Source organism: Hemitrygon akajei, chromosome 4 (genome assembly GCF_048418815.1).
Source record: "Hemitrygon akajei chromosome 4, sHemAka1.3, whole genome shotgun sequence".
Lineage (NCBI taxonomy): Eukaryota > Metazoa > Chordata > Chondrichthyes > Myliobatiformes > Dasyatidae > Hemitrygon > Hemitrygon akajei.
The window spans coordinates 8,179,173-8,201,622 of NC_133127.1; the positions used below are offsets into that span (position 1 = coordinate 8,179,173).

A 22,450-nucleotide genomic window follows, 5' to 3' on the forward strand; every position below is an offset into this window, starting at 1 on the left:
ACAGTGCAAAGACATATAATTACTATAAATTATGAAAATAAATCAATAGTGCAAAAGAAAGGAATGAAGATATAACTTTCATGGATTTGTGGTGCATTCAGAAATCAAATGGCAGAGGGGAAGAAACTGATTCTGAGTTATTGAGTGTCTGTTTTCAAGCTCCTGTACCTCTTCTCCAATGGTAGTAATGAGATGAGGGCACAAGAATCTATCAACTTCTGCTTTGTATATACCCAATGACTTGGCCTCCACAACTGTCTGTGGCAATGATGTCCATAAATTCACCACTATCTGGCTAAGAAATTCCAACTCACCTCTATTCTAAACAGATGTTCCTCCATTTTGAGGCTGTGTCCTCTGGTCTTGGACCACAGAAAACATTCTCTCCCCATCCACTCCATTGAAGCCTTTCAACATTCAATGAGATCCCTCCTCAGTCTTCTGAATTCTAGTGAGTACTAGCCCAGAGCAATCAAACGCTCCTCATACAAGCCTTTCAATCCCAGAATTAATTTCATGAACACCCTTTGAATGCTTTCCAATGTCAGCACATCCTTTCTTAGATTAGGGTCCCAAAACTGCTCACAATATTCAAAGTGAGACCACACCAGTGCCATATAAAGCCTCAGCATTACACCTTTGCTTTCATATTCTAGTCCTCTTAAAATAAATGCTAAAATTACATTTGCCTTCCTGTACCTGGAAATTAACCTTCAGGTATCCTGCATGAGGTCTCCAAAATCCTTTTGCACCTCAGATTTTTGAATTTTCTCTCCATTTAGAAAACAGTCTACCATTTTGTTTCTTCTGCCAAAGTCCATGACCATACACCTCTTGACGCTGTATTCCATCTGCCTGTTGTTTGCCCATTCTTCTAATCTACCTAGATCCTCCCATAACCTCTCTGCTTACTTAACACTACCTGCCCCTTCACCTATCTTCGTATCATCCATAAATTTGGCCACAAAGAAATCAATTCTATCATCCAAGTCATTAACATATAATGTAAAAAGAAGTGTTCCCAACACAAATCCCTATGGAACTCCACAAGTCGCCATCAGCCAATCAGAAATGGCTCCCTTTATTTCTACTCTTTTCCTCCTGCCAAACAGCCAATGCTCTATTCATGCTAATATCTTTCCTGTAATACCATGGGTTGTTAACTTGTTAAGCAGCCTAATGTGTGGCACCATGTCAAAGGTCTTCTGAAAATCCAAATACACAACATTCACTGATTCTCCTTTGTCTATTCTGATTGTTATTTCTTCAAAAAATTTGAACAGATTTGTCTGGCAATATTTTCTCTTTAGGAAACCATGCAGACTTTGGCCTATTTTATCATGTGGGTCTAAGTACACTTAAACCACATCCTTAACAATCAACTCCAACATCTTCCCAACCACTGAGGCCAGACTAACTGGCCAATAGCTTCCTTTCTCCTGACTCTCTCCCTTCTTGGAGAGTGGAGTGAGATTTCCCATTTTCCAGTCTCTCCAGAACCATGCTAGAATTTATTGATTCTTGAAAGATCATTACTAGTGCCTTCATGATCTCTTCAGCCACCTCTTTCAGAACTCCGGGATGTACACCATCTGGTTCAGGTGATTAATCTACCTTCAGACCATTCAGTTTCCCAAGCACCTTCTCCCTAGTAATGGCAACTTCACTCACTTCTGCCCCATGATGCCCTTGAACTTCTGGCATACTGCTAATGTCTTCCACAGTGAATATTGATGCAAAATACTTACCCAGTTCATCTGCTATTCCCTTGACCCCCATTACTACCTCTCCAGCATTATTTTCCAGCAGTTCGATATCACCTTCCTTTTATACTTTATACTGTAAATCTTTAGAAACTTTCAATATCTTAATATTATTCATTAGCTTACCTTCATATTCCACCTTTTTCTTTTTAATAATTATTTTAGTTGCCTTCTACTGGTTTTTAAAAGCCTCCCAATGCTCTAACTTCCTACTCAATTTTGCTCTATCATATGCTATCTCTTTGGTTTTTATGTTGGCTTTGACTGCCTTTGTCAGCCGTGGTTGTGTCACCCTGCTTTTAGAATTATTTTTCTTTGGGATGTACAATATCTAAACTGCAACTTCCGATTTGATCCCAGAAACTGCAGCCATTGCTGCTCTGCCATTATCCCTGCTAGTGTCCCCTTCCAACTAATTTTTGCCAGTTCCTCTCTCATGCTTCTATAATTCCCTCCACTCCACCATAACACTGATAGGTTTAACTTTAGCTTCCCTTTCTCAAATTTCAAGGTGAATTCTATCTTATTATGCACACTGGGTTCCTTTACCCTAAGCTTTCTAATCAATTCCATTTCATTTCACAATACCCAATCCAGAATAGCTGATCCCCTAGTGAGCTCAACTACAGACTGCTCTAAAATATCATCTCACAGTCATTCTACAAATTCCCCCACTTGGGATCCAGTACCAACTTGATTTTCCCAATCTACCTGCATATTGAAATCTTCCATGACTATCATAACATTGCCCTTTTTACTTGCATTTTCTATCTCCCATTGTAATCGGTAGTCCATATTTTGCTACTTTTCAGAGGTCTGTGCATAACTCCCATCAGGTTCTTTTTACCCTTGGTGTTTCTTAGTTCTGCCCACAATGATTCTACACATTTCTGATCCTATGTCACCTCTTTCTAAGGTTTTGATTTAATTTTTTTTTTACCAACAGAAGCCCCTCTGCCTACCTGCCTGTCATTTTGATACAATGTGTATTCTTGGATGTTAATCTCCCAGCTATAATCTTCTACCGGCCACAATTCAGTGATGTCCACAATGTCATACATGCCAATCCGTAACTGTGCTACAAGTTCATCTACCTTATTCCGTATACTGTGTGCATTCAAATACAACACCTTTAGTCCTCTATTCATCATCCTTTTTGATTTTGTTCACCTTTTACATTGCAACTCATCCCATTGACTGCAATTTTGCCCCATGAACGGACTCCCCTTGCTAGAAGTCTCTGTTTGTTAACCACCTACTCCATCTTCAGCCCTATCACTCCAGTTCCCATTCCCCTGCCAAAGTAGCTTAAACCCTCCCAAATAGCTCTAGCAAACCTGTCTGCAAGGAATCTGTAACCTGTGTGCAGATTGTACCTTCTGCAAAAGAGATCCCATTCACCCAGAAAACTGCCCCCTGCACTAATTCCTCAGCCACACATTTATCTGCTGAATGCTCCTATTCTCACCCTCACTAGCACATAGCACAGGCAGCAATTGCGAGATTACTAGCCTGGAGGTCCTGCTTTTCAGCTTTCTAATAGAGCTCCCGAAAATCTCTTTTCAATACCTCCTCACCTGCTGTGGCATAAGCATGTCCTACTTGATGAGGTTCCTCAGTGATGGATTTGACTTCTTGAGGTACTGCCTCTTGAAAATGTCCTCAGTGTTGGGGAGGGTTGTGTCCATGATGGAGCTGGCTGATTCTGCAACTTTCTGCATTCTCTTGAGAGCCTGCATTTTGGAGCCTTCATACCAGGCTCTGATGAAACCGATCAGAATGTTCTCCACTATACCTCTATAAAGGTTTGTGAGATTCTTTGGTGGCATATTGAAAATAAACTGTAGCAAGTACTCATCTGGTCGAACAACATCTGTGGATACAAAGGGATTGCAAACATTTCTTATTGAGACCCTGTTCAACCCAAAATGTGCAACCATCCCTTGCCTCCATTGATGATGCCTGACCAAGCACAAATGAAAAAAAAAGTCTAAAGGTCTGGCCATTTCAACTTTGCATAAATAAAAACTGTAATTGTAAGCAATGAGTCAGGTTATCTTAATGCTCATAAAATACCCATATTTTTCCCAGCTGCTTTCTTAAATCTCAGCTGTACTTTCCTGCATCAAATCCCTTAACCATGAAAGTTCTTTGAAAATCTCTGTTGAACATACTCAGTAGTTGAACATCCACATCTTTCTGGGTAGAAATTCCAAGGACTCACTGTCTACTGTGTGAAGAAATTTCTTCTCTTTGTCTTGAATTTCGGATTCCCTTTTTTGACTCCATGACCCCTGGTTTTCAGCTGGGGAAACATCAACACTGCATCTCTCCTGTCAAGTTTCATAATAATTTTGAAACAAAAGCAGAAAAATGCTGGAAACACTCAGCAAGTTAGGCAACATCTATAGAGAAATAGAATTAGGTCTGAGACCCTGAATAAGAACAAGGGTCTTCGTGCTGAAATCTTAACTATTTACCTTCAAAGGATGCGCTTGTTCAGCTGAGCTTTGCACGATTTATGCTTCTTATTTTCAACATCTACAGTTTTTAATCCCTTAGATTATTATTTTACTTCATAGTCTTAATACATCTAAAACCTTCGAAGTTTGTAAAATCAATTACAGTAAAGCCCATCAGATCAAGATTGGATGGAAGGGAGTCTCTAATGCCCTCCACTTTCTCCCCTACAGAAGTATTCGACAACTTCACTCCTGAAACCTGCCTTTAAATCTTGCATTTTATCCGATAATGCCAAATCAAAATGGATGAGATCCTCTCTATCTGTTCCTTTCAAAATCTCGAAGCCTTTCATCATTAGAGTGCCTTTGGGTAGTTAGGCTGGAAACAAGCCGTTATCTTTCCGCCCTCGCCCATCAGGCGCCCGTGCGCTACCTTCCAGAGGAGCAGCGAACGGACGCGCGCGGCACCTTCGGACCGAGCAGCGAGCGAGCGCGCGCCACCTTCGGTCTGAGCAGCGAGCGGACGCGCGCTACCTTCCAGCGGAGCAGCGTGCGAGCGCGCAGCACCTTCGGACTGAGCAGCGAGCGGACGCGCGCTACCTTTCAGCGGAGCAGCGTGCGAGCGCGCGGCACCACCGCTCGGAGCGGTGAGCGAGCGCACTCCACCCTCGCGCGGAGCAGCCGAGAGCGGCGATTGGCTGGAAGTGCGGTGGCAGAAGGACCAGGTTCGCGGTGAAGGCTCGAGCAACGCGCGCGCAGGGCACTCTGATTGGTGGTCTGGGCGGTCGGCAGGAGGGGCCGGCTCTCTATTTGGCAGCGACCGCTCGGTGAGGGGTGGGGGGGGGAGGTGGTTTGTTGCTTCCCTCACGGGGTAGACAGAGTGACAGCGTTGCTGTAAATACGCATTCGGCGGCGGTGTGGTTAAAAAAGGAAAAAGGAGAAGGAGGGGTGAAAGAGTTTGAGGAGGGTAAAAAAAAAACCTAGACAGCGACATCTTTCTTGTCCTGAGGTGGTGTTTGCGATTGCCGAGCGACGGCGGCAGGCAGCAGTTGTGAGCTTCGCATCATTATTGTCAGCAGCAGCACCGCCGCCGCCACCCTCCCTCTCTCCATCACCATAGACACCAGCAGCCACACTGTGAGAGAGACTTGAGAGGAGCGATCCAAACCACAGGCAACAATCACTAAAAGGAACACACAACTGCTGTACTCCAACCCCTCCCCCCCCAAAAAAGAGACAAGAAATCGGCAGGTGCGTAGCGGAGTTCATTTGCAAATTGTCATTTTGACAGTCTTTTGTGTGCGCCCATGTACTGGATGGTTGCAGTTTTTTAAATGTATCGGGTAATTGAAATCTCAAACGTGGCCTTTATTGACTCATTTTCAATAAAAAGTCTGAATTAATAGTGCATTTTCTAAAAGTGCATTCTTGGGCAAGATTCATTTTATAATACGTTGTTAAAACATTTATAACTATACAGTGATGGATTCAACTCCCTTTAAAGCATTATGACTGATAGGATTTCTTAGATGTACTGTTGGAAAAGTATTAGCTGTTTCAAGAGCTTGCCCCCCTTCCCTGCGGCGCACGTTCTTCACTAAACCGCATGACATTTCATAAGAGGTTATGATGCTTTTTACTTTCAGTGAAAAATGAAAATCTATATTTTGTTTTGAATGAAAGCAAAATTTTATTCTTCGTTAAATGAGTGCTGGCTGGGCCTTCAGGAGCATTACAGGCCGCAACGATTTTGCTAAAAAGGAATAAAGAAATGTACAAAGGAAATCCTTGCTAAGCTTCTCGGTTTTATTAGTTCGATTGCACCGTTAAAAGCTGACGGTGATGATACATGTGCCCTCACCTTATCGGTTATTTCTATCTCCTCGTATCTCACTCCCCCAGACAATACTTAAAATTTTGGGTTGTGGGGGATGCTCAATCTGCTGTTTTTATTCCTGTAATCCACTCTTCATCTGTTACTGGTGACTTTTCAGTGTGCGAAATTTCAGGCGGTGTATGAAATACATGCTTTTTTATTTTAAGTCTCTCTCAACATTGGAATAAGTGTACTGTTTATGTTTTTCATTGCTGTCCCTGATATTTGTAAAGCTAGAGACTTAACATTTGTTTTTAGAATAAGGTTTCTCTGCCCAAAAGTGAGACAAATAGCATTATTGTAATATATGTGATTACGTTTCTGAACTGGGTTAAAGAATTCTTAAACTAGATTTGTATAGAAGCTTTTTTTTCTGTTGGCAACAGAGAAACTGCAATAGTATCTAACGTACTTTTCCATGATTTGAATATTTGGATATAGCTGTTGTCAATACAAGTCGTGATTACTGGTTTGTCATGGTTAATATAATGAAACCAATTTGTAAACATGATAAACAATATGCAATATCATATGCAATTTGTATTCTCACTTTATTATTGTCAGAACAATAGATAACTTTTTAGGATGTCCTGGAAGTAATTCCACATATAGCTTGGATGAGTATCTAGATATAAGCCAATGCCTGAGTTGTAAACATACAGACTGCTTGTATTTAATTTTACAATTATTTAAACATGGACTCTACACAAGCTGACGGTACTGTCCATGCACAACCTCCTCTGTTAACTTTTAAATGCCCATTTCCTTAAATTCCTTGAGCAAAGGACTAGTATTATACTTAGTACTAATGGGCTCCATTTTCACTGTTCACATTTTCTCATAAATTTCTTATTAGCTGTATTAAAAATCATCTACTACTTGCAATCATTGGTATTCCCCTAGAGTAGAAATATGTTTTTATTGTTTACATGGATTGTAAGCTCCTTGAGATGGCTCCAATACATTGAAGGTCAGTGATGTATTGACTAAATTACTGGACTGGAATGCGAAGTTTGGACCACTGACTAGAAGACTTTGGTTCAATTCCCATAATAGTGACTGCCTTAAAAATGGTGACCATGAAACTGCCCGAAGATGCACTTCAATCATTAATGTCTATCACTACTATCCTGCACATTTTAGTGCTCTTTTTGGTTTAGTCAGGAGCTCTTAGCTCCAAATCTCAGTAGGGTAGAGAGGTGACACTTGACCTTGACAGCATTTGACTGAATATGGCATTGAGCTCTTGTCACACTGAAGTTAACAGCAATTGAGGGAAAACTTACCTCTGGCTGGAATTGTATTTTTCACAAATAAAATATCTGTAATTGTTAGAGGTCAGTTATTCCAGCACCAAGACATTGGTACAGAGTTTTATTGGATAATAGCTTCATCAGTGATCTTCCTTCCATTATAAGTTCAGAATTGGAGATATTTGCTAATAATGACATCACTGTTCCGTTTCATTGATGTAATGAGGTTTAGGAGGTGATGCAGAAGTTTATGTGGCAGCCTCTGCTTGCATATAGACAGACCTACATGATATCCTTGAGTAATTGTGGCACAGTAGCGTAGTGGTTAGAACAATGCCTTTACAACGTAGTTCGAAATTCAATTCTAGCACCGTTCTGTAAGGAGTCATTGTACGTTTCTCCAGGCCCTCCAGTCTCCTCCCACAGTCCAAAGTTTTACCGGGTAAGTTAATGGTCATTGTAAAATGTCCTGTAATTAGATTAGGGTTAATCGAGTTTGTTGGGGATGATGGAGCAGTGTGGCTCAAAGGGTTGGAAGGGCCTACTCTGTGCTGTATTGTTCAATAAATAAATACAATTTTGTAACCTATGGCAAATAGTAGGCTTCTCCAGTAAACTAAATGCCTATGCTTGTTTTTCAACATACAGTTACTGTCAAGCTACCAACATTATTTTGTGTATTACTAGAAATGTAAATAGTCCAGCAACATTATGGCAACAGGAGCACATCAGAGACTGGTCATCTTGCAGTGTGTTGCTCACTCCCTGAAAGCCCAGAATATTTCAGTTATCTTCAAGGCACAAATCAGACTGGTGGAATGTTATCTTTACTTCTGATGCTCAAAGTTTGACACAGTAAAGGGTAAGAGATCAGTGTGATTAACATTGCTGCACACCAGTGTATTACCATTCGCCATGGCTGCAGCATTTGTTGTCTACCAACTGCACTGCAGTTACACTCTTGCAACACCTTTCAAACCTGTTTTATTTGATTAAAAATTGTTTTGTTTATCCCCTAGCAGTATAATACTCTTAAATTTTTCTCTCACTTGCCACCAAATTTTCTACAATCTTTCACAGCTATTTTGACAGTTAGAAACTACATGTAATGGATTTTTGAATGGCATTGCTTCTTCTTGAAAATGGATGATTGTTATTCAAGAGTTATAGGAATGCATAGGAATAAGTATCTACTTTCATATCTCAACATCTGAAGAGTGGTGCCTACAGAGTAAGTTTATTACGACAGCCATTATAGGGATTTGTGACTTTTGTGCTCTTGGGGCAAGTTTGCATCTGTGTCCTGGCTGCTTTGGCACAACCAGGCTCATTGTCACATTTACCTTTTTGCTTCATGATCATTATAGATGGTGTTGTTGATCTGTATGGTGCTCATACAAAAAATGAAAAAATACTGAGGTCACTGATGCTCCTTATTCCAGTATTACCTTCTCATACTTTTTCTTGAGTTAAGGGTAGAAGGATGACAGAAATTTGGGTCACAAGGTTATATAACACATGAAGACTCCCTTCATCTGTGATCATTTAGTGCATCACTATATTAATCCCATAATCCAGCATTTGGTCCATAGCCTTCTATGCCTTTGAGATCCAAGTACTCAGCTAGATACTTAAGTGCTGTAAAAGTGTCTGCATTCAGTTCAGTTCAGTTTCAGTTTATTGTCATTTAGAAACCACAAATGCAATGCAGTTAAAAAATGAGACAATGTTCTCCAGAATGATATCACAAAAGCACACGACAAAACAGACTACACCAGAAAATCCACATAACGTTTGGTAATCCCCAAATCCAGTCTGGAGAGGCTGCTGCATATTAATATTGCACTACCATCTTAGTGCGTTCCCCGGAAAGGAGTTCCAAAGGCATCAGACAAAACAAGACTACCCAGACACACCAAGTCAAGAGACCAACTCTGTCACCCAACAAACCAAAAACTAAAGCTACAAGACCTACACAAAACCACATAGTTACATATAGTTATAGTTAACATATAGTTATGACAGTGCAGACAATACCATAATTGATTAAAAAAAAACAGACCATGGCACAGTAAAAATAGTCCAAAGGTGTTAAAAGTTAAAAGGACCAGCCAATGCTCCACCCACATTAGTAACTTCCCTGTAATTCCATGGGCTCTTATCTTGCTAAGTAGCCTCATGTGTGGTACCTTGTCAAAGCCTTCTGAAAATCCAAGTACACCACATCTACTGCATCTCCACTTGTATAGCAATTTGTACTGCACCTTGAAAGTCAAATCTTGCTATTTGTAATTTTAAAGGATTTCCATTCTCGTATCGTTGGGGGCCATAGTTTGACTGAAGGGAACTTCCTAGAGGTTGGTGCAAGGTATGCCAAGAGGTTTTGTAACTTTTACATTCCAAGCTCTTTGCAGCTTGTGCTTTCTTCATTTATTTTGTGATAGAGCATGAAACAGGCCCACTGGTCTAATGAGCTGTATTTCCCAGAAACCCATCTATTTAACCATAAGATAATCATGGAGCAATTTACAATGACCAATTAACCTACTAACATGTAATGTTTTTTGGACTGTGGTAGGAAACTGGAGCAACTGGAGGAAACCTACCTGCTCACAGGGAGAACGTTTAAGCTTCTTATATAAGTCATCAGCATTGAACTCCAAACTCCAATGCCCTGTGCTGTAACAGCATTGTGCTAACCTCAATGCTAGAATGGCATCCCATCTTTCAGAGTAAAACAGCCCCTCCTTTCCCAGCCCCCCTTGCACACCACCATCACTGATAATTGGTTCTTTGTAAATAACAGCTATCTTTTTAATAAAAGGAAATATTCTAAATATTTCTGGCAACTCCAGAGCTTTGCTTTAACAATGTATTGCATTTCTGGCTTTTTACACTCCTGCAATGTCCAGATATTGTTGTTGAACATCACCATTATGAAACCCAGGTTGTCAAAGGACTGTGTAATAGATTACAGATAATCTTGAAATAGTATTGTCCATCACTACTCATTGACATCTGATTCCACAGGAAAAGTTTTGAACTTTCTTGACAATATTAAAGATTTTCCACTATTCTTTCATTTTTCCAGCAGCTGGCATTCTAACACAGATCTCAAGTAATTCTGAAATGAAGTTGTTATCACCTAACCATGATAACAGTTTTATATTATCAGCATGCAATTGGTATTGGTTTGCTGTCCATTACCAGAATGAAAAGCCATCCATGACAACATGTGCTTGTTTAAGTCTCCTCTATGATCGTTACTTGAAATATTAGTTTGCATTTATATCATATTCATGGCACTTGCTTAATTAACATCTCCCTAGCCATGAAGATGGATAAAGAGAAGTGCAAGGGAATATCACCACTACTTTGGGTTCCCTTCCAAGTCAGAGGTGTTCTTGACTTAGTAATATTATCCCTTTCCTGCCAACGTTGCTTGGTCCAACTCCTTGAATTCCCAATCCAACAGTTTTATGAGAGCACCTTCATCAGTGATTTGAATAGATGGCTTTCAGCCATCTGTACAGAGGCATTTGGGGAACTGGCAATAAATTTAGAAAGTTGAATAAATAAAAATCCCCTCATGATACATAGAGGCATTCATTAATTGGCCTTGAAGATCTTGATCAAATAGAATGACATTGAAATCAGCTGGTTCAATTAATGTAATGTCAAGGTCTATTCAAAAGCTAAAGTGACATTCAGTGACAATATGTGTAGAGGCAGTTTTTAAATTCTTTTGACCAAATCTTGCAATGGGGCAAAATAAGCTGAGTGATAATCCATTTTCGATGACAGCTTAGGTCAACAGCTTCATGCGTTCATCTTAAGCTCATATCAAGGGCCTTGAATGAAATTCATTTGGGGCTTGGTTTTAATTATTTGGTTTGAGTGACAGTTACAGCAATTGTCCTGAAAGGTAGTGGGGGGAAGGGAAAACAGACATTTTATGCTCTTTAGTAAATGGCACGGTCTCGACCGTTAATTCCCCATATTCTCCTAATTCCCTTTGATTGTGGCACACCTGATTCTCATGTAAACCTGCAGCATAAATATCCTGGCTATGCATCCACTCATTGCCAGATCATTGTTTTATCCAGTGTGGTAATTCACGTACCCGGCCACCTAGGATTGTGTATTCTAAGTTTTACTTCAGTACCGAGGTTTACCTGTGTAACCCTGTCTCTCCGTGTCAAGATAAGTATTGCCTGCTGCTTCCCTTTCCTGTTTGCTGTTTAGCTCCAGCAACACTCCGTGTCAAGATAATATTGACTGCCGCTTGTCTCCTGTTTGCCGTTCAGTCCTAGCCACACTCACGTCTGCATCCTAACTCTATCTCCGTGCCAGTGTCCTGCATTTTGGTTCACCTGTTCTTTGCAACAGTAAAATGTTCAGTGACAGTCAGTTGGACAATCAATGTGAATTTCTTGCCATCTTGATCTTTTCCAACTTCTGGAGTACGTTTGGACGTGACATGAGGAATAAGAAAATAGCAAATTTACACCCTTGTTTAAAAACATTGCAAGGAATAGCACCAGGCAATAGTTATTGATTTAATGTAAGTTTTCCTAATTATTTCTAACAGGTACTTGGAGAAGTTGATAAAAGGAGAGCCAACACAAATGATTAAAGAGAAATTTTGTTTATCTAACTTGATTGAATCTCTTTTTTTGATGTATCTGTAGGCTGATTAGGAAAATTTTGTAGCTGCTGTCTGGATGTTTAGAATGCATTAGGCAAACTTCCACAAGAATGAAAAGATCAGTAACAGCCTTTATCTTAAATATGTCACAGGCTGTTGTATCCATTTCCTCAGCCACTGATAAGCCATGTTTGTAGTATGGACTAGCCATAGGATCTTAGGAATTAGGAACAAGATCAAGTCAGTTTTCCTCTGAGCCTTTTCCATCAATGGAGCAGATCAGGTTAGTTTATGAAATTCAAACATTCAAAGTAAATTTATTATCAAAGTATGTATAAACTAAACAACCTTAAGATTTGTCTGCCTCAGGCAGCCACAAAGCAAGAAACCTGAAAGAATCCAATTAAAAGGAAAAAAGAAAGACTAACACCTAATGCTGAGAGAAAAAGGAAAATAAAAATAAAAATCGTGCTAACAATAGAAAGAAGCAACAGCATTCCAAACCAAATTGCGTCCATTGACCCGAATCGCTGGAAAGCTTTTGTTTTAAGTTCATTGTATAGTGGCACAAACCACTGTAAAACTCACAGACAGAAGCACGTAGTGGGAGCAGACTCACAGCCTCATGGTTGTGGAGGGTGGAATGAACAATGCAGGAGAATGAGCGAAATCATCCTGATCCTCGACTGCAGTCCCGGCACCCAGTCTTTCTTTGCGTTTAAATTGTTCAATCACTGGGTTGTGTCCCGCTAGGCCCTAGTCACTGAGTCACTGCCTGGCCTGAAGCTGTTCTTGACCTCTCCAAATTGGCTTGGCGCTTAAAGCGATTTAACCTTGCAATTGGTTTAGGTGAATAGGCACCAAAATTAGTCCACTTTGACTCCTCTTCAAATCGAATCGCTCACTACAACTCAATCTCTATCTGCAAAACCCTTAAATTCCTTGCACATGTAAAGCTCACAGAGTACACATTGTATATTGTTATACAAGAAATGCAGCGATGAATGCAGAAATAACAGAATGATGCAAATTATAGTAGTGCGAACTGAGGCAGATCAGAAAGAAATGCCTAAGTGACAGTAATGGAAGAGATAGAATTAAGGGTTTGAGAATGTAATAGCAACACCAGGAAGGTGATGTGAAAGAGCTGATTTGTTTAGAGGTCTGAAGGGGAAGAAGCTGTTCTTAAGTTTAATCATTTGGACTTTCAAGCTCCTATATTTTCTCCCAAGAGGTAGAAGAGAGGAAAAGGAATGGTAGGCATCCTTGATGATATTGTTAGTTTTCCTGATGAAATGCATTGTGAAAATGGATTGGATGTAAGGTTATGATGAGCTTGACTATGCTGAAGCCTACATTGTCATACTTTGCATTTTGACCTTAATACCAACAGTTCCACCCCAGAAACAGATGCTCTCAAATTTGCCACTCTTAAATGGTAGCTCCTGCTGTGTCTGGCATTCGTTTTATCTGTTGCACCTCCTTGCTGGGTCTGTCAGTATGAGAGGGAATAACATAGTGAAATAAAAATACTACTTTCCCATGTAACTGAAAGAGATGTAATACGAGACAGAAGAGTGTTTGGTGGAGAGCAGACTAGGGAGATGCAAATGAAATAGTTCCTTAGAATTCCAAAAGATGAAACAAGGTAAAAAGATGATGTATCTCATGGTAGAATCTTGTTGAACCTTCATTTTGTAAGAAATTTGATAAATTCTTTTGACAGCTTATCCCCACTGTAAGCCTCGACTCGCCCTATCAGAGATGCGGTTATTCCCTTTGTTGTATCAGTCCATCCTCAACCTTACTGAAACTTAAAACTTGTTTTTTTCTCTCTTCATGAAAAAGTGTTTTTAACTTGAAGTATTTTCCCTATTCCTCTTCCTATAGATTTTGCCTGACACACAGCGTGTTTTGAGCTATTAACATTTTCTGATTTCCAGCATCTGCATTTACAGTGCCTTGAAAAAGTATTCAACCTGCACAGCTATTTTCACATTTTACTGTCTCATTTTCTATATTTAAAATATATTGAAGTAGGATTTTTTGAGCTATTGTACAAAATATTGTGCATCATGCCAAATTAAAAGAACAATTCCAAAACCTATCAACAATTTACTGAAAATTAAAAGACAAAATTGTGAGACTGAGGAAGTATTCATTCCATTTGCAATTACTGTATGCTAACTTTCCTCCAGTGCAATATGGTATATTACCTTACCAATTTGTTGATGTGAAAATTGGAGGATTTCTGAATAAATAGTCTCTCTCTGAAAGTTCCAACAGTACGGTAGGTTTTCAACAGACCCAAACCAAAATGAGGATAAAAGAGCATTCAAGGCAAGTCAGGGATATGATAATAGAGAAGCAATAATTTGGGGAAGGGTACAAGGCCATCTCAAAAGCACTAAACATGTCTCAGAGCTCAGTGCAGTCCATCATGAAAAAGTGGAAAAAATAAGAAACCACAGCAATAATATCAGGCCACCCCTCTAAACTTAGTTGCCAGAGAAGAATGTCTCTTGTAAGAGAGGCCACTGTGATGCCAACAGTCACTGAGTGAGCTGCAGAAATCAGTGGCAGCAACTGGAGATGCAATTCATGGCTCCACAATCTCCAAGGTCTTGCACAAAGATGTTATTTATGTGAGAGTGACAAAGAAGAAGCACTAGCTTTTAAAAAAAGGCATATTCTTGCTCATAAAGGTATTGCAGAGCATCACTCAGATACTGTAAAGATTTGCAAGAAGGTATTGTGGTCGGATGAGTCTAAAGTGAAACTTTTTGGTCTACACACTAAGTACGTGTGGCATAAATCTAATACTTTGCATCAGCCAGGTAATGTCATCTCTACTTTAAAGTATGCTGGAGGTAGCATTGTGCTCTGGGGATGCCTTTCAGCAGCAGGGACTGGAAATCTGGTCAGGAATGATGGGAAGATGAATACTGCTAAGTACAGAGAGATTCAGGATAAAAACCTGCTAGCCTCTGCCAGAAAGCTTTAACTGTGGAGGAAGTTCATCTTTTAGCAAGACAGCACCCCGAAGCATACTGCTAGAGCAACCATTAAGTCGTTTCAAATGAGCAAAATTGATGTCATTGAGTGGCCCAGTCAGAGTCCTGACCTTAACCCAATTGAACATAACTGGTAAGACCTCAAGATTGCTGTTGACCATTGAACCCCAACTAATCTGGCGCAGTCTGAGCAATTTTACAAGGAAGATTGGGCAAATCTTGCACCGTCATGTTGTGCAAAGCTAATTGACTCTTATCTGAAAAGACTACTGGCTATGATAGCTGTGAGAGATGGTCCAACTAAGTTCTGAGCAAAGAAGCATTAATACTTTTAAGCTGCTGACATTCTAGTTTTTGAATTTTTAGTCTTTCATGCTTTACAATTTTCCGTTATTTTTTGGGCTCCACTATGAGAAAAAAATGTGATTCACAAATGAAAATTCTCGGTTAAGTTGATCAAAGCCTCTGGTTATAATACTTGCTTATGCAAATAAAAGGTTGGGGGCTGAATACTTTTACAGGGTGTTGAATTTTTGATTCTTTGTGCATTTGTGAGAAGAGTCAGGGAAGGGACTGACAAAATTTGTCCTTGAAGAGTTGATATAGACTCAATGGATATAACATTCTCTGCTGTAACAATTTTATGATTGCATCTGTCAGGATAGCTGTAATTGTTTCCTCACCCAATATTGCTACATCAGTTTCACCATGTCCTTTTCTTGTGTCTTGTGGTGCATAATTGTAATGTTAATGACATTCCTGGAAAAATTGGACCTGCCTCTTTAGTTTTTCAGTTCTGCATTCAAATCCATTTGTCTCTTGGAATGAAAAAAACAGAGAATACTGAAACATTTTGCAGGTCAGGCTGAATCTATGGAATGAAAAACAGAAAGTTTCAAGGTGAAGCCCCTCTATCAGAATTGGACAAAGTAGACAAAAGAAGCTTGCTAGGGTGCAGGAAGAGTGTGTAAGGGCACTGCTATGACCATGAGGACAAGTTTACCCTGTCGATGACTGAATGGTACATAGAATTTGGTACATCCTCGATAATTCACTCCAGTTTTTACAGATGCATTATAGAAAGCATCCTATCCTACTGCATTGCAGTTCATAAATTTTTTCATTATTTATTCTTTCTCATTGCACATTTAGAGCAGTAGAGTTATCAGACAGTAAAGTAGAAATGCTCCACTTGTGGGATGTAGGAAGATAGAGAAACCTCCAGTGTTGCTGACAAGTACACCTGCAACGTCTGTCCAGCTGCATCTTCTAACAGACCATGTTAAGGAGTTGGAGCTGTAACTGGATAAAGTCCAATCATTCAGGAGGCTGAGGCGCTGATAAACAGGACATACAGGGAGATACAGTAGTTACTGTATAGCCAAGGTGCAGAACAGAGGAAACTGGGTGACCCTCAGGAGGGGGAAAAGGGATAGGCACCCATGTGGTTGTTCCCCTCAACAACAGATATACTGCTTTGGATACTGTTGGACGGATGACCTAGAAGAGGAAAGCCACAGTGGTCAAGTCTTCGACACTGAGTCTGGCACTGTGGCTCAGAAGGGAAGGTGAGCTGGGGGGGGGGGAGGGGCAGAAGAGATGGACTATAACGATAGGGGATTTGTTGGTAGGGGAACAGGAAGATGGTTCTGGGGATGAGAATGAGATTCCTGGATGTTATGTTGCCTCCTGGGGGCCAGGGTCAGGGACATCTCAGATCGAGTCCACAGCATTCTTTACTGGGAGGGTGAGCAGCCAGAGGTAGTGGCCTATAATATGGGTTGGAGGGGATGACAAGGTACTGTAAACTAAGTTCAGGGAGTTAGGTGCTAAATTAAAGGGTAGAACCTACAGGGTTGTGATCTCAGAATTGCTACCTTTACCTCATGCTAGTGAGGCCAGAAATAGGAAGAGCATACAGTTTAACAAGTGGCTAAGAAGTTGGTACAGGAGAGAGGGCTTAAGACTTTTGGATCGTTGGGCTATTTATTGAAGGAAGATAGGACGTGTACAGAAGGGGCAGTTTGTACCTGTACTGGAAAGGGACTAAAGTGGGAAGGTTTGCCAGTATTGCATAGTGGGGAGGGGTTTTAAACTAGAGTTGTAGGGGGTGGGCAGTGGTGTGGCAGATGGAGTACATTGTTGGTAAAAGCAAGGTCATCCACTTTGGAAGGAAAAATCATCAACATAGCTTGTCACACCAGACAGCCAGCCACTCTAGTGTTGTTTGGTTGATGTTGAGCAGGTCAGTGTCGGCTGAATCAGGTGAGTGTGGGTAGTTGCGCAGAACATGTTCAATGTTCTGTACCCTTTTGCCACACTCACAGGATTCACTGGTCTTTAACCCCACTTCACCATATTGTCTCCCATCCTACAAACTCCCGCTCTCGCTTTGTTAAGAGTGCACCACTTCCGTCTGTCAAGCAGTGCCACGTCTGGCAACATTTCTGTGGGGTCTTGCACTGTTTTGTTTGGTGGGGTTCTGGTTTCTGTTTGTTGCCAGAGGTCAATCCTGTATGTTTGGGGGGGATGTTCCGTACGGTAGTTCCTCCACTGTAGCAAAGCTTTTCCTCGATTTTAGGCGGTTGGAAACTGGCACATGATGATGTAGTGGGTGCCATAGATCCGAGTTTGTTTACCTTTTTCAATTTTTGTTGTAGTGTGTCTTTGGATCTCGGGGGGAGCAATGCCTGCAAGTCTGTAAATGATGTTAGTGGATGTGGGGCGCAGTGTGCCCGTGATTATTCGGCAGGCTTTGTTAAGGAATGGGTCTGTTTTCTTCACATGGACTGATCTGCCCCACACAGGTGCACAGTATTCTGCAGGTGCATAGCAGAGTGCTAGGGCAGTTGATCTAAGTGTGTGAGCAATAGCTCCCCATTTTGTGCCTGCTAATTTTTTCAAGAGAGAATTGCGAGAGCCAACTTTCCTTTGGAGTTTTTGGATGTGGGTGGCAAATGAGAGCGTCCTATCCAGTGTCACGCCCAGGTAGTTTGGAGTCGGATGGTGTTCAAGCTCCTTCCCACACCAGAAGATCTTGAGTTTCTGAGCTGCTTCTCGATTCCTCAGGTGGAATGCACACACTTGAGTTTTTGATGGATTTGGGTTCAGAGACCATTTTTCATAATACTGCTTCATTGCTTCGAGGACTGCTGTAAGTCATACTTCAACTTCTTGGAAGGTGTTAGCTTGTGTTGCTATGCATAGGTCGTCTGCATAGATAAACCTGTGTATGTTAGGAAAGGTTGGTTGGTCTGACCGTTTGTGTAAACATTAAATAGTAGAGCTGCCAGGACTGATCCCTCTGGTAGTCTGTTCTTTTGTAGACACCACCTACTCTTAATTCCATTCATTTCTACATAAAAGCAGCAATTTTCTAGGAGGCTTTTTATTACTTTGACTGTGGTTTCTTTCTTTAACATTTTAGATAACTTCAGTAGAAGGCCTCAGTGACTCACAGTGTCGTATGCTGCTGTTAAGTCAATGAATACTGTCCCTGTAATTTGTCACATTTCAAACCCATCCTCAATATACTGGGTTAAGTTCAGGACTTGACTGCAGCAAGAGCGGCCTGGCCTGAACCCGGCTTGGTCTGGTGTCAGAAGATCTTCGACTAAGGGGGTTATATTCTTTTCAGTATGAGTCTGTCGTAGAGTTTATAGAGAGTGCAGAGCAAGGAAATCGGTCTGTAGTTTTTAGGAATATTGGGGTCTTTATTGGGTTTTAGGAGAGCAACAACTTTGGCTCTTCTCCAATTTTTAGGTATTTTTAATGATCTTAGGCAACAGTTTAAAAAGGGACAGAAGCCAGTGGAGTACTTTAGGTCCAAGATGTTTAAGGAATTCATTAAGATTCCCATCTATGCCAGCAGCTTTGTTGGATTTTAGCTGTGATACTTCATCCTTTAATTCTTCTAGGGTGAGAGGTGGGAAGTTGTTATTCCTGATTGAGAGAGCTGACTCCATCTCCACCGCATCTGCTCTCAGGATGAAGGAGATATCTTCCTTTTTTAAACAAAGGGGCTTCCCTTCTTCCACCATAAACTCTGCTCTCAAACGCATCTCTCCCATTTCCCACACATCTGGCCTCACCCCATCTGCCCACCACCCCACTTGGGATAGGGTCCCCCTTGTCCTCACCTACCACCCCACCAGCCTCCGGATCCAATGTATAATTCTCCATAACTTCCGCCACCTCCAACGGGATCCCACTCCCAAACACATCTTTCCCTCCCCCACCCCCTTTCTGCTTTCTGCAGGGATCGCTCCCTACTTGACTCCCTTGTTCATTCATCCCCCCATCCCTTCCCACCGATCTCCCTCCTGGCACTTATCCTTACAAGTGGAACAAGTGCTACACCTGCCCTTACACTTCCTCCCTCACCACCATTCAGGGCCCCAGACAGTCCTTCCAGGTGACGCGACACTTCACCTGTGAGTTGGCTGTTGTGGTATACTGCGTCCGGTGCTCCTGGTGTAGCCTTTTATATATTGGTTAGACCCGACCCAGATTGGGAGACCGTTTCGCTGAACACCTACGCTCTGCTCGCCAGAGAAAGCAAGATCTCCCAGTGGCCACAAATTTTAATTCCACGTCCCATTCCCATTCTGATATGTCCATTCAAGTCCTCCTCTACTGTCAAGATGAAGACACACTCAGGTTGGAGGAACAACACCTTATATACCGGCTGGATATCCTCCAACTTGATGGCATGAACATTGACTTCTCTAACATCTGTTAATGCTCCTCCTCCCCTTCTTACCCCATCCCTGATATATTTAGTTTTTTCTCCCCTCTCTTTTTTTTCTTTCTCTCTCTGCCCATCACCCTGCCTGTTCTCCATCTCCCTCTGGTGCTCCCCTCCCCCTTTCTTTCTTCCTAGGCCTCCCATCCCATGATCCTTTCCCTTCTCTAGCTCCGTATCCCTTTTGCCAATCACCTTTCTGGCTCTCAGCTTCACCCCACCCCCTCCGGTCTTCTCCTATCATTTTGCATTATACCCTCCCTCTCCTACTTTCAAATCTCTTACTATCTTTCCTTTCAGTTAGTCCTGAGGAAGGGTCTCAGCCTGAAACGTTGACAGCGCTTATCCCTATAGATGCTGCCTGGCCTGCTGCGTTCCACCAGCTTTTTGTGTGTGTTGCTTCCATCTACTGATGTTGCTTTTTTTTTGCCTCCGTTCCTTGTTATTTGGTCGTCCATTTATAATTAGTTGGTGGGCAACCTGTTTGGGTGTTATGGCAGCAATTCTCTGTGGTGGTCTATTGTCTGAGTTGAGTTTCCAAACAGTTGCCCATGCCTTCTTACTGTTCTTGGTCATGTCTGTGTTTTCTATCGGTTCCTGCCAACGCTGTTGTCCCTCTTGGCTCAGTAGGGACAGAACTGACTCTCCCATTTCAATTGTGTCTTGACCAAACAGGTCTTGGTCATATAAGTTGACATCCTCATCAAAACTTTGCTTGATATGACTAGTCAATCCCCAAATATATTTGGTTCTGCAGCCTCTAGGTATGTTCTGCTGCGCTACTTTCCAGATTAGTCAATCAAATTTATCATAATGATCAGGTTCTGGTGGTATGGTATTGATAAGTTGATCAAGGGATTCTGTCAAAGCTGTCCAATTCGCTTTTCTCAGGTTAGATCTTGGTAGGTATTTTGATGGTACAGGTCTCAGAACTGGAAGGGATTCTGCCTGGACTGAACGGTGTTGGGATTTGGGTATATGCTGGAGGACTGCTCATGTGAAGAGGTCAGAGCTTGTCGAGGTAACAAAGTCAAGGTCTGGGTTGTATCCTTTTCTCCATCTGGCACTTGTGAAGGTAGAGGTGTCCTTTGACTTGTATAGTAGCTCAATGTTGTTGCTTAGAGCCCATGATACAACTTACCTATTTGCATCGTCATCTTTGTATCCCCAGTTGGTGCTATGACTATTAAAGTCACCAATAATGAGGTATAGTTTGTCGTGGAGATCTAGGTTAGGTGGCCACATGAATGGTTCATTAGGGAGTTTGTAGACCGAGATGATATTTATGTGTTTTGTTTCAACTTTCAGCAGTTCCATTCAGCCAGCTTGGACGTTTGGAGTAAAAATGAAAGAGCAGTGTATTATTTAAATGGTAAAAAGAGGGACTTGGGAGTGCTTATAACCATATAACAATTACAGCACAGAAACAGGCCATCTCGGCCCTTCTCACTTACTCCCACCTAGTCCCATCGACCTGCACTCAGCCCATAACCTTCCATTCATTTCCTGTCCATATACCTATCCAATTTTACTTTAAATGACAAAATCGAACCTGCCTCTACCACTTCTACTGGAAGCTCATTCCACACAGCTACCACCCTCCGAGTAAAGAAGTTCCCCCTCGTGTTACCCCTAAACTTTTGCCCCCTAACTCTCAACTCATGTCCTCTTGTTTGAATCACCCCTATTCTCAATGGAAAAAAGCCTATCCACGTCAACTCTATCTATCCCCCTTAATTTTAAATACCTCTATCAAGCCCTCCCTCAACCTTCTAAGCTCCAAAGAATGAAGACCTAACTTGTTCAAACTTTCTCTGTAACTTAGGTGCTGAAATCCAGGTAACATTCTAGTAAATCTTCTCTGTTCTCTCTCTATTTTGTAGACATCTTTCCTATAATTCGGTGACCAGAACTGTGCACAATACTCTAAATTCGGCCTTAACAATGCCTTGTACAATTTTAACATTACATCCCAACTCCTGTACCAATACTTTGATTTATAAAGGGCAGCATACCAAAAGCTTTCTTCACCACCCTATCCACATGAGATTCCACCTTCGGGGAACTATGCACCATTATCCTCTGTTCTACTGCATTCTTTAATGCCCTACCATTTACTATGTATTGCCTATTTTGATTAGTCCGACCAAAATGTAGCACCTCACACTTATCAGCATTAAACTCCATCTGCCATCTTTCAGCTTACTCTTCTAACTGGCCTAAATCTCTCTGCAAGCTTTGAAAACCTACCTCATTATCCACAACGTCACCTATCTTAGTATCATCTACATACTCACTAATCCAATTTACCACTCCATCATCCAGATAATTAATGTAAATGACAAACATTAGACCCAGTACAGATCCCTGAGGCACACCACTCATCACCTATCTCCAACTTGACAAATATCCAGCCACTGTTGAATCCATTTTACTACTTCAATATTAATACCTAACGATTGAACCTTCCTAACTAACCTTCCGTGCGGAACCTTGTCAAAGGCCTTACTGAAGTCCATATAGGCAACACCTTTACCCTTGTCAACCTTCTTCGTAACCTCTTCAAAAAATTCAATAAGATTTGTCAAACATGACCTTCCACGCACAAATCCATGTTGACTGTTCAAAATTAGACCCTGTCTATCCAGATAATTATATATATACCATCTCTAAGAATACTTTCCATTAAT

At 41.3% G+C, this 22,450-nt stretch overlaps 1 protein-coding gene across 1 annotated transcript in view; it reads left to right on the top strand.

Moving 5' to 3' along the window:
- Window positions 1-5,057: 5,057 nt before the first annotated feature.
- The window catches only part of LOC140725868 (catenin alpha-2-like), a 212,821-nt gene continuing 195,428 nt past the window's right edge, over window positions 5,058-22,450 (top strand). Inside the window, exon 1 of the mRNA XM_073041813.1 lies at window positions 5,058-5,476. The gene's annotated coding sequence lies outside the window, so the exon portion shown is untranslated. The remainder of the gene's footprint in view (window positions 5,477-22,450) is intronic.